An 11393-nucleotide genomic window follows, 5' to 3' on the forward strand; every position below is an offset into this window, starting at 1 on the left:
GAGATTATATATATATATTTTTTAATCACACATTCTAATTAAAGTGTGATTATATATACATTACTACCTTTTAATCACACTTTTTAAATAAGTGTGATTATATATATATATATATATATATATATATTTACATATATTTAATCACACTCCCTAAATAGGTGTGTTTGTATAAAATATTCTAATTTGATTTTTATATAAAATATACCATTCCCAATTTTTTTTTTTTTTTTTTTTTTTTTTTTTTGTCTACAAAAAAAAGCCGCAACACCCAAAAAAAAAAATTTTCAAAATACATTTCTTTTGGCTACTTCTAATTAAAACGAAAGTAGTAGGCTAGGGTTCATCACAAGACACATAAGAGAGAGAGAGAGAAAGAGAGATGGAGTGAGAAGGAGATGGAGATGGAGTGCGTTCAATACTATTAGAGGTAGAGTGTTTCTTATGGTCACCGTCTTCGATGGCCTCTCTCTCATCACCCCAACCAACATCGCTTCGAAAAGTCCTTCATCTGCGATGTTGGTATTGCCACTGGCAAGAAACACTTTGAGCTTCTTCCATGGATTTGATTTTCTTTGTGAGTTTCTAACTTATTCAGTTTCCATTTGATTAATTCATTTTTTCCTCTCTCATCTCTCTTTGATTTTGACTTGATTTCTAGGGTTTTGATTTTGATTTTGATTTCTAGCGTTTTCATTTCTCATTTCTCTTTGATTTTGATTTGATTTTGAATCAATTTCATCATTCGATTAATTCGGTATATATTGTTGCTTGCTATGAAGCACGGGCACTCCAAAAATGTTATCGTACAAGTAGCGGGTATTTACCGGGTGTGGGTACGCATACCGATACGGCTGCATGCGTACCGGGTACGCCAAAAACGCACCGGGTATGTTTTATACGGTCAGTATACTGATGGGTACGCCATGGGTACGTTTTTGGGTACTCCGAGATAAAAAATGAGATTTTTTATAAATTAAAGAGTACCAGAGCAATTTTTTGTGTCTAGTTTATTGAATTATAAAAATCTGGGGTTCTTTTGTAATAAATAAAACATGAAACCAAATAAAATTAGGGTTCATTCGATCATCTCTGCTGCTTCCATATCTCATTCCGAAATACTCCAAGACTGAAGAACTTCGAAGGTGCTAGGGATCCATGTCTATTCGATCATCTCCTTCCAGAAATACTCCCAAGAGAGTCTGAAGAACACTTCGAAGGTGCGATTGAAAGGTTTAATCGAAGGTGCGATTGAAAGGTTTAATCGAAGGTGCTGCTGATTGATTCTCTCCTTCGAAGGTGCGATTGAAGAGGTAAATTCATCTTCGACTCTTTTCCCTTTTCTTCTTCGATTCTTTATCCTCTTTCTTTCATTTTTTTTTCCCAGATTTTTGTGTTGTTTCTTCACTGCAAACGATCGATTCTTCTCTTCTCTTTGGTTTTCTCTTTCTTTGATCTTTCATCTTCTTCTTCATTTTTCTTTAACTCTCTCTTTTTTTCTTTTTTATTTTTTTCTAATAAAATCTGGACAGATTTTTGAACTAAAATCTGTCCAGATTTGTTGAACTAAGATCTGTCATTATATATATATATATATATATATATATATGCAATATGATATTGGTTGTAAAGCTTGATGACAAATTAAAATCCCTTGACACCTTAAATTCTCTTTCGTAGCAGTTTTTTTTTTTTTTGGGGGGGGGGGGGGGGGAAGGGATAGGGGTTTTGTAACTGAAAAGCAAAGCATTAATTTGTGATGCATAACCATTGGTTTTGAGTTAAGTTACCTGTCTGTTTCCACATTGGTTAATTTTCTTGCAATGCTTGATGTTGTAGGTGGATATGATTGGTTGTTGTTTCATTGCCTTTCATGAACTAAAATTGAGGGATACTTTGTAGGTCAATATGGGAATTAGATTGAAAGGTGTTGTAGTGTTCTTGTTCTTGTCACACTTGTCACTGAAATATATATTTTATTCAATAAATGCAATATATTAGATCTGTCCAAATTGTTATTTAAATATTTGATGAGCAAAAAGAACGATTTGTCTTTTAGTTTGTAGTTCTCTTTTTAGTTTTGATATTTAATTTTAATTTGTAGGTTAGATCCTTTAACCATAATTATAAAAAAAAATACCGGCCTACCGCAGCTGTACTCGTATCATACTTTTTTTAGAGTTTTGTCGTATCGGCGTATCTGTACTCGTACTCTTACCCGTACCCGTACCCGTACCGTACTCGTACCCGCACCCGTGCTTCCTAGGTTGCTTGCATATCTAATTTCATGTGAAAGATGGTTAATTGGTTACCTATTTTTCTTCTCTTTTTTTCGGTGCTGTGTCAGATCTCTTTCAGACTTGCCTAAGCCCTTGAGAAACATAACAGCTCATGTTAATAAATAAGAACAAATGGAATTGTTTTTTGCTTCTTACTAGGAGCTTAGGACATCTAACAATTCAAATTTTGCACCTAAAATGCACTTTGTGTTGACTCTTTTAAATCAAATTAGTGGTCCTTAATTTTAATCTGAAATGCAGTCATATTCTAAGGATTTTAGAATGAATTTTATGAACTTCGCACATGAGTGATGATCATATGTGTTATTTAATTTATTTAATTTTATTTATTTATTTATTTTTAGTTTTTTTTGGGTGGGGGGGGGGGGAAGGAAAATAAATGATGATTATTTGTATCTTGTCGCTAATGATCTTAGTTTTCCTTCATAATTTATTGGTAAACTAGATAAAATCTTTATAATTAAGAGATTTAAGTTCATACAACAACCCTCCAACACCTAAGCTTCTGAATTGTTCTCTTGATCTCTGCTACCCATTTCCCAGAAGGCCTTTGTCTCACCCCAACAAACTTGCTTTTGTTGTTGTTGTTGTTGTTGTTGCCACCTCTGTTTCTGAATGTGCTGCTGCTCTGTTTGGCACTTGAGAAACCTTCTCTTTGCTGCTTTTGGAACTAAAGTTCCATTATAGAAATTATTAAGTTAAAAGTGTGTGTATGTATTTGCTGAATGAAGAGAAGAGAATAAAAGAAGGAAAAGAGGGAAGAGAGGTAATGAAAAATCAACAAAAACAAATAAAAAAATCGATTAACTTGAGCATAACTTTAAACATATAACTTTGACATCAGGCTCATCTTTAGTTGTTTTACTACCAATTGAAAATTGAAATGTATTACATTGTGATAGAACTTGCCATGACTTCAACTCAATGGTTCCCCCCTGTAGCGAAATCCTAGCTCTGCCATACCTGGTGTATTCTTGCTTAGGTTTTCAATGTTGGTTTTTTGAATTCAGTACATGTATGTAGGTTGCTTATATTTCAATTTTGCAATTGTAGGGATGTCATTGAAGCTAGGGATTTTGAATACAAGGCATGGGCTCATGTTCAAACCTTCTCTTGATGAGCAAACTCTGGAATTGCAGGTTAAAACATAATTGGAGCTGAGGCCATCTCACAGCAAAGGCTAGCCGCTGCAGAAGCAAAGATTGCTGACTTGAGACAAAAATTGGAAGCTTCTAAAAGGTTTATTTCATATTTCAATGATGTATTTGAAATGTCGTTATGACAGCCTTGTAGAAGGCAGCTGTCATAATCTACTTTTATTAAATTACATTTGAAATGCATGTGAATTCTTTATAGCATCGTTTCTATGTGGATTCTTCCACTCTTGCACTAGTTCAATCAAAGGTGTGCTAGGTCTATGGTTCTTTAGCGAAACTATAATTGATTTGTTCGGTTATTTTATGGTACAGTTTGATATGTCAATTGTTTCATCTGTAATACCCTCTTGGTACTAACTTAAGTTCATATGGATGCTGAGCATTGGCATTGTTTAGTTCATTTTATATGGGTGCTACACATGATTGCAATCCTTTATTTTGTTTTTTTTTTTGTTCTCTCCAGTATGATATATTTATTTATTTATAAGAAACCTGTAGACATTTTTTTATCTATGCTATTTCAGGGAAAAGTCTGGGCTTTCAGATATCCTGAAATCCAAACATGAGGAAAATGAAGCCTACATATCTAAAATAGAGGTTAGGTTCCTGCTCTGTTATATGTGAGAGCATTTTGTCTTCAATGTGTTTGTGAAGTAGGCCTGAGGTTATTGGTATTGTTTCTCTTCATGTAATTTTAAATAAGGCCTGAGATTATCAGTTGTTTCTCTTCAGACCATTGGTCAGGCATATGATGATATGCAAGCTCAAAACCAGCAGCTCCTGCAGCAAATTACAGAGAGAGATGATTATAACATCTAGGTTATTATTTGTACCACCGTTGCTCACTGTTTATTCAAGTTCCCAAAATGGTTTTACTTGCTTTCATATAGCATGCATTTGAGACCTCTTTGATTTTGTAGGTGATTATTTATTTGTTTATATAGAAGTTAGAGATTATATAGAAGTTTGATTAAATCGACTATTTGTTTAGTGTCGGTAACTTAATTCTCATTTGTTCCGCTCTTATGTGTCTATATACGTAGATATATGTTTGAATATTAACATTTTTGAGTTCTATGTTGATGTGTAATAATATTGCAATCTTTGAAGTGCTGATGCTTGTGATGGGTTCTCACTGGAGGACTTTGTTAAAATATGTTTACTGTATGTGTTCCATTTTCAAAGATCAAAGATAATGGGTACAAAGTTCCACCCGGCAGCTATAAATGCAGAGTAGTTGCACTCCAATTCAACTCCTACATATCACTCAATATCAAAGTTATTCTCCTTGTCGAATCAGGGAAATCTAATTGTGATTGAGAACTGTTTTGAATTTTCTAAGATTTCTTTGTGGGTCATTGTCATGAGGAATTGTTTGAGCCATATCTTCGTCATTAGGTACTTGAATTTCCCATATGGGGATCTATAGATTCTGCTCATTTACTCATAATTTTCTTATGTTGATTTTGATTGATATTATATAAGGCTCAAGAGGAGGACGTTGATTAATGGCTAATTCTGTTGAACCATCTTCATCTATAAGTTTTACTTCATCTTCCCATGTATCTAATGGATCGATTAGCTAGAATAATCTGCATCACTTGGTCAGACCCATCAAACGAGCCTATGATCAGACCCATCAAAGATCATGGCCTGTTGGGTTGAATCCTTTATTCTGCAATGTAACTAGCACAGAGTTGCTGGTCAACTTCTTGGACTGTTGAATAGCCTTAGGCCTGAGAAACTACCCATTTTACTGTCCTTTCATTGTTTTCATGTTTGCCTCGCTTCTATCTAGTTGTTGGCAATACTCTATGAAAAACCCACTAGTTTTTTTCTACTTCGACAGTTCTTTCATAGTGTAAATCATGTGATTTAAAGCATAATTCATTTCTGCTCTAAAAAAGTAAAACTAAATTTGATGATCTTAGAATTTAATTCTTTTTCTTCATTTTATTTTATTTTATTTATTAATTATAAGAAACATTGTATCTACTTTTTGCATAGCAGTGGCAAAAACATGATCTGAGTCTTGATAAGGTATTAGGATTGAGGCAAAAAAGTGCAATTGACATGATATGTTAGAAAGTAGTGTTGTAATCCGGCATGCTTAGTTCATATCAGACATGCTTCTTGGAAATGAAGAAACTTGTGCATTTAAAATGCTTATATTATGTATCATCTTCATCATATTCATGTGAAGTGTTTTTATGATTTTTTAGGCAATTGAAGTTGGCTCTGTTACTAAAAGCATTGAAGTTGTGAAAATATCTAAACGTACTGGTTCTTCAATTGTAGACCTTCCAACTGGTTTAGATACGGTAAGTTATGCTCTTTTTAGAAGTCTCAATTGTTATGATTGAAGTCATAGTTTGAGAACAAAACTTTAGTGAAATCATATTTTCAAAACATGGGTTTGGAAAACAAATTCCAAGAAAACCAGTAGCAGAACCATAATTTTGTTTTGTAATCTACATACTGTATGGTTCTGCAAATAAGCAAAACAAACTCCATATAAGACTGTATGTAGACTGCATGGTTCAATCATCAGAAACATGGGTTTGGAAAACAAACTCCATCATCCATCATTTTTCAATCTTTGTGCCACAAAAAGATCCATCAAACCAGTAGCAGAACCATACTTTTGTTTTGTAATCTGTCAAGGAGGTATCTTATAAAAACCTATTTATTCAACATTCCTTTCTTATCAGAGATATTGTTCCTAAATGAATCAGGAAATCCTGTTGTGTTATATATGTTTATTAAGAAACCCACACAATTTCATGTGGGAATCCTTACACATGGTTAACATAGATTGTGATTTTACATTGTGTTGGGCCATTTGTGTTAACATAGAATTTCCACTTTTTGTCTCTCGGTTGGTAGCTTGCTAATTGTTTGCTAACTCTGAGACTTCAATAGGAACAAGGGTAGAACCAAGAATTCCTAGAACAGCCAAATGTAAAACTAATTACATATTTCACCATCCTTGATAATTGTGTATTTATTCTGAATGCACATCCTGCCTCAGTCCATGAAAAGAAAGTGCACTATCTAATTTTAGATTTCAATCAATCATGTTAATGACACTAATTTCTTTATTTAACATATGGGTTTTGAATTTTCATGCCTATTTTTGGAGATTTATGAATATGACTATTGAATTGAAGGGGATCTGTGATTTGCTTCTCCAGCATTTGATGAAAGATGACTTCATTCTCTGTTATACCTTTATTAGCATGCTTCATTAGTTTACAAGTAGTAATGACATTAACAGTATAGCGATCTCGATTTTCCTCTCCTTGTTTACTATATTCCGGACTTAGGTTCCGTGGAGTTGGTTGTTGTTTATATATTGTTGTCATCCTTTAATTCCCTATGTTTGAGTTTTAGGATGTGTTGGGCGCGTTTCGAACAGGTTGGTTGGGCCTTGGTCTCATTCCTTGTTGCCCAGACTTTTGGTGGTCCGCTCGAGCGGGTCCTTTTGCGCTCGAGCGGAGTTTGCTTTTGTTATTGGTACGCTCGAGCGGGTCCCTTTGGGCTCAAGCGGAATTTTCACACTTTCAGTATCTGTGACTCTGCAAAACTTCTGCAAACATGATTTTCACGCTCGAGTGGGTTTCCTTACGCTCGAGCAGGTAGCGCTCGAGCGGGCTTTTTGCGCTCGAGCGGAGTGTTCATTTTTTGTGAAAATACTAGGAGGGGAGAATCTATGCTCGAGCGGACTGGTTTTCGCGCTTGGGCAGATATATTTCATTTTTGTGTCTGACGCTTGAGCGGGTCTTCTTGCGCTCGAGCGGGTCCAGTTTCTTGTGCTTGACGCTCAAGCGTCCTGTTCTCCGCTCGAGCGGACCTGTCGTATAAGAGATATCAACTGGGCACTTTTTGAATCATTTTTACACTTCCACTCTCTCTTACTTTCCCAAAAACGATTTTGAGAGCTCCTCTCTCTAGAATCTCCATTCTCTCTAGGGTTTGATCTAGCTAGAGTGTTTTCCTAACCTTTGGCCTTTGTAAAAAGTGTGTTGATCGTCGAAGGCTTCGTTTTGATCTAAAAAAAATTGGAGTTTGGAGCACTTTGAGTTTGGTCTTCTTCTCCGTTTGAGCTCTAACTTCGAGATAGGGATATCCTGCTCCATCTTATGAGCTTTGTCTTTAAATTTTGGCATTTTGATATATTGGGGGTTGTTGGGTAATTTTGAGAAAGTTTGGGGTCTTTGTGTAATTTTCAAAAGAGGGGTTTTCAAGTTTAAAGCCCATATGTTTGTAATACATTGAAAAATGGAGTTATATGTTGGTCTATTGACGAAAGTGGAACCTTAGGGTTGGTATTGAGATTATGGGAAAAAGCCCTAATTGTTGATAAATTAATTCGTATAATTAATTTTGGGAAATGAGAAATTAAATAGGAAATATTCAAATTGGAAAGGTATGGGATTAAAGAGTGTAGTTGGATTAATTTATCGCTCACCTAGACAAAATGTTGATATTTTATTCATTTGGTGCATTTATTATCTGTTTAGAAATAATTGTTTGAGCTATCGGTGGAGAATAGTCTTGATTGTTGTAGACAATGCATGATGATTAGGTGAACTAAAACTAATCAATTGGAAATGTCATCGAATATAACGGTTGGAATAATACATCAAATTTATGTATTGATTGACTATGTATATGATATGTGTTTAGATACATTGTATTGTGTGGGAGTGGATAGGGGATGTACTCCACGATTTAGTGAAGATAGGGGATGTACTCCTAAACCGGTTTATAGCTGGGAGTGGATAGGGGATGTACTCCACGGTTTAGGGAAGATAGAGGATGTATCTCTAAACCGGATATTGTTTGGGAGGAGATAGAGGATGGCCTCCATTGATACAACACTAAAATGTGTATCATTTGTGAAGTATGGAAGTGTTTATGTTTTATTGATACAGCACTAAAATGTGTATCATTTATGAAGCATGGGAGTGGTTTTATGTGTTATTGATACAACATCAAAATGTGTATTCATCATGAATTTCAAAAAGGGTTTTAATGATGAGTTATTATCTCATTAAGTTATTTGGCCAGGTTCTAAGCCTTATTTTCGAACTCAAAAGTCGAATAAGAAATGGAAAATGATATGTAACATGGACATGATTGTTATGAAACTGTAATACGATATGAGTTGGAATATAAATGTGGACCATCTATTGAATGCTATTATTTTAGTCATTGTTTATAGTTGGTTTAACATATTTCTATTGGGCTGTCGCTCACCCTATATGGGACATTATTTTCAGGTTCAGGTACTATGCCGCCTCCGAGATCTTAGCATGGATCGTTGTGGGAGTTAAAGACTTTTTTTTGTTAATTTTTGTTGTATTACATGTATATCAAGCCAAGGGCTTCTTTTGTGCAGAGTTAGTACTCTCTTCTTTTCTAACTATGTGTTGACTTGGAAAGTTGTAAGCCAATAGGGCATTTACTTTCGTCGCCAACATGTAATACTTATTGTAAGAATACTCTGATGATTATAATATGAGATTCTTTTTCTTTATCGTGATTGTTTGATATTATGAATTTATTTTGAGGGCGTAACAAACAGGTTGTGGCGCTATTGAAAATGACAATCAGGACTGTGTTAAATGACTAATATTTCATGTTTTGCTCCTATTTGTTTTGTTTTTACTTTTGGTTGGTATAGGCACCGATCTTGGAGCTGCCTTGGTAAATTTGGAAATTGGTGTGCAATCATGGGTGTTTCGTTGTAAACGTAAACGTTCTGTCACTACAACTTGATCATTCAGTAATTATCACATTTAAGATTTCATACAAATGTTTCTAAATTGTCTATTTTCATGTCTGCTTTCTTATTAATTTGTGTTTTCATTTTTCAGGTCAGAAATTTCTTGGAGAGATGCAAAATATGGTCAAAGAATTAAAGAATTTAGTTTTTTTTAAGGTTTTTCATTTTTAATATATGTAAGCACAGTTAAATTTTTTTTTTATTTAATTCCTTTGTATATGCTTTTGAACATTTAATTTTTATTTATGAAATATGTGACGTTATTCCATTCAATATGTGGTTATGATTCAAAGTATAGTATATAGTATGTATTACATTCTTCAAATGTTCATACAAAAATAATATTGATTATTTTTCAAATATATCGAATCTTTTTTTTTATCACAAATTTTATTAGTTATTAATCACACTTAAAAGATGTGATCTAAATATTTTTAATCACACTTAAAATGTGTGATCTAAATGTTATTAATCACACTTAAAAGATGTGATTTAAATATTTTTAATCACACTTAAAATGTGTGATCTAAATGTTATTAATCACACTTAAAAGATGTGATTTAAATATTTTTAATCACACTTAAAATGTGTGATCTAAATGTTATTAAGCACACTTAAAAAGTGTGATTAAAAATAACCCCTTTTAATTACACTTCCAAAGATCACACTCCCAAAGATCACACTTTAATAAAACTTAAAAGGTATGATTAAATAACATACATCACACAAAAAAAGTGTGATCTCTGTTTTTGTAGTAGTGAGTGGTTTCTTGAATCAATTTGCATTTTTATTCAACTTGCATTTCTAATTTTATTCAACTTCCATTGTTATTTTTTTTCAACTTCAATTTTTAATTTTATTCAACTTTCATTATTATTCAACTTCTATTTTTATTTTTATTCAATTTTAAAATAAAGCGTTAAAATATCAGTGGTTTCTTGAATAAACTTACATTTTCATTCAACTTCCATTTTTAATTTTATTCAACTTTCATTTTTATTCAATTTCCAGCTTTAATATTATTCAACTTCCATTTTTATTCAACTTCTAGCTTTAATTTTATTCAACTTCCATTTTTATTTAACTTCAATTTTTCATTTTTTTTCGAATTCCATTTTTAATTTTATTCAACTTACGTTTTTATTCAACTTCTTTTTTTATTCAATTTCAAAATAGAGATTCAATTTTCATTTTTATTCGACTTCCAAATAGAGTGTTAAAGTATCAGTGGTTTCTTGAATCAACTTGCGTTTTTATTTAACGTCCATTTTTAATTTTATTCAACTTTCATTTTTATTCAACTTCCAAATAAAGCGTTAAAGTATCAGTGATTTTTTTTGAATCAACTTGCGTTTTTATTCCACTTCCATTTTTATTTTTATTCAACCTCCATTTTTATTTATTCAACATTCATTTTTATTTTTATTTTTATTCAACTTTCATTTTTAATTTTACTCAACTTCCATTTTTATTTAATTTTTAAATAAAGCGTTAAAGTATCAGTGGTTTTTTGAATCAATTTGCATTTTTATACAACTTTCATTCTTATTCAACATCGTTTTTTATTCAGCTTCCAAATAAAACATTAAGACATCAAGGATTTCTTGAATCAACTTGCGTTATTATTCAACTTCTATTCTTAATTTTTTTTAACTTCCATTTTTATTTTTATTCAACTCCAATTTTTAATTTTATTCACCTTCCCTTTTTACTCAACTTGGTTTTTATTCAACTTCCGTTTTTATTTTTATTCAACTTCCACTTTTATTTTTATTCAATCTCAATTTTTATTTATTCAACATTCATTTCTATTTTTATTCAATTTTCATTTTTAATTTTATTCAACCTCCAAGTTGAATAAAAATAATAATGGAAGTTCAATAAAAATGGAAGTTAAATAAAAATAAAAATGGAAGTTGAATAAACTTAAAAATGAAAGTTGAATAAAAATAAAAATGCAAGTTGAATAAAAATGCAAGTTGATTCAAGAAACCACTATATCTTAATGCTCTATTTGGAAATTGAATAAAAATTGAAGTTGAATAAAAATGAAAATTGATTCAAGAAACCACTACATCTTAACGCTCTATTTGGAAGTTGAATAAAAATAGAAGTTGAATAAAATTAAAAACGGAAGTTGAATAAAAA

At 32.2% G+C, this 11393-nt stretch overlaps 1 long non-coding RNA gene across 2 annotated transcripts; it reads left to right on the forward strand.

The window, feature by feature from the left end:
• Nucleotides 1-1091: 1091 nt before the first annotated feature.
• LOC145814521 (uncharacterized) lies at nucleotides 1092-9518 on the forward strand. 2 transcript variants are annotated; one of them, XR_014357866.1, is made up of 7 exons: nucleotides 1092-1310; nucleotides 3351-3536; nucleotides 3979-4051; nucleotides 4187-4273; nucleotides 5677-5775; nucleotides 9144-9212; nucleotides 9337-9518. It is a non-coding gene; the product is annotated as an uncharacterized LOC145814521 (long non-coding RNA). The 2 variants fall into 2 exon arrangements; XR_014357865.1 differs by lacking the exons at nucleotides 9144-9212; nucleotides 9337-9518 and adding an exon at nucleotides 8740-8996.
• Nucleotides 9519-11393: the final 1875 nt, after the last annotated feature.

The sequence above is a fragment of the Camellia sinensis genome, unplaced genomic scaffold (assembly GCF_055761805.1).
Source record: "Camellia sinensis isolate YWXY unplaced genomic scaffold, ASM5576180v1 Unanchor11, whole genome shotgun sequence".
In the NCBI taxonomy this organism is placed as follows: Eukaryota; Viridiplantae; Streptophyta; class Magnoliopsida; order Ericales; family Theaceae; genus Camellia; species Camellia sinensis.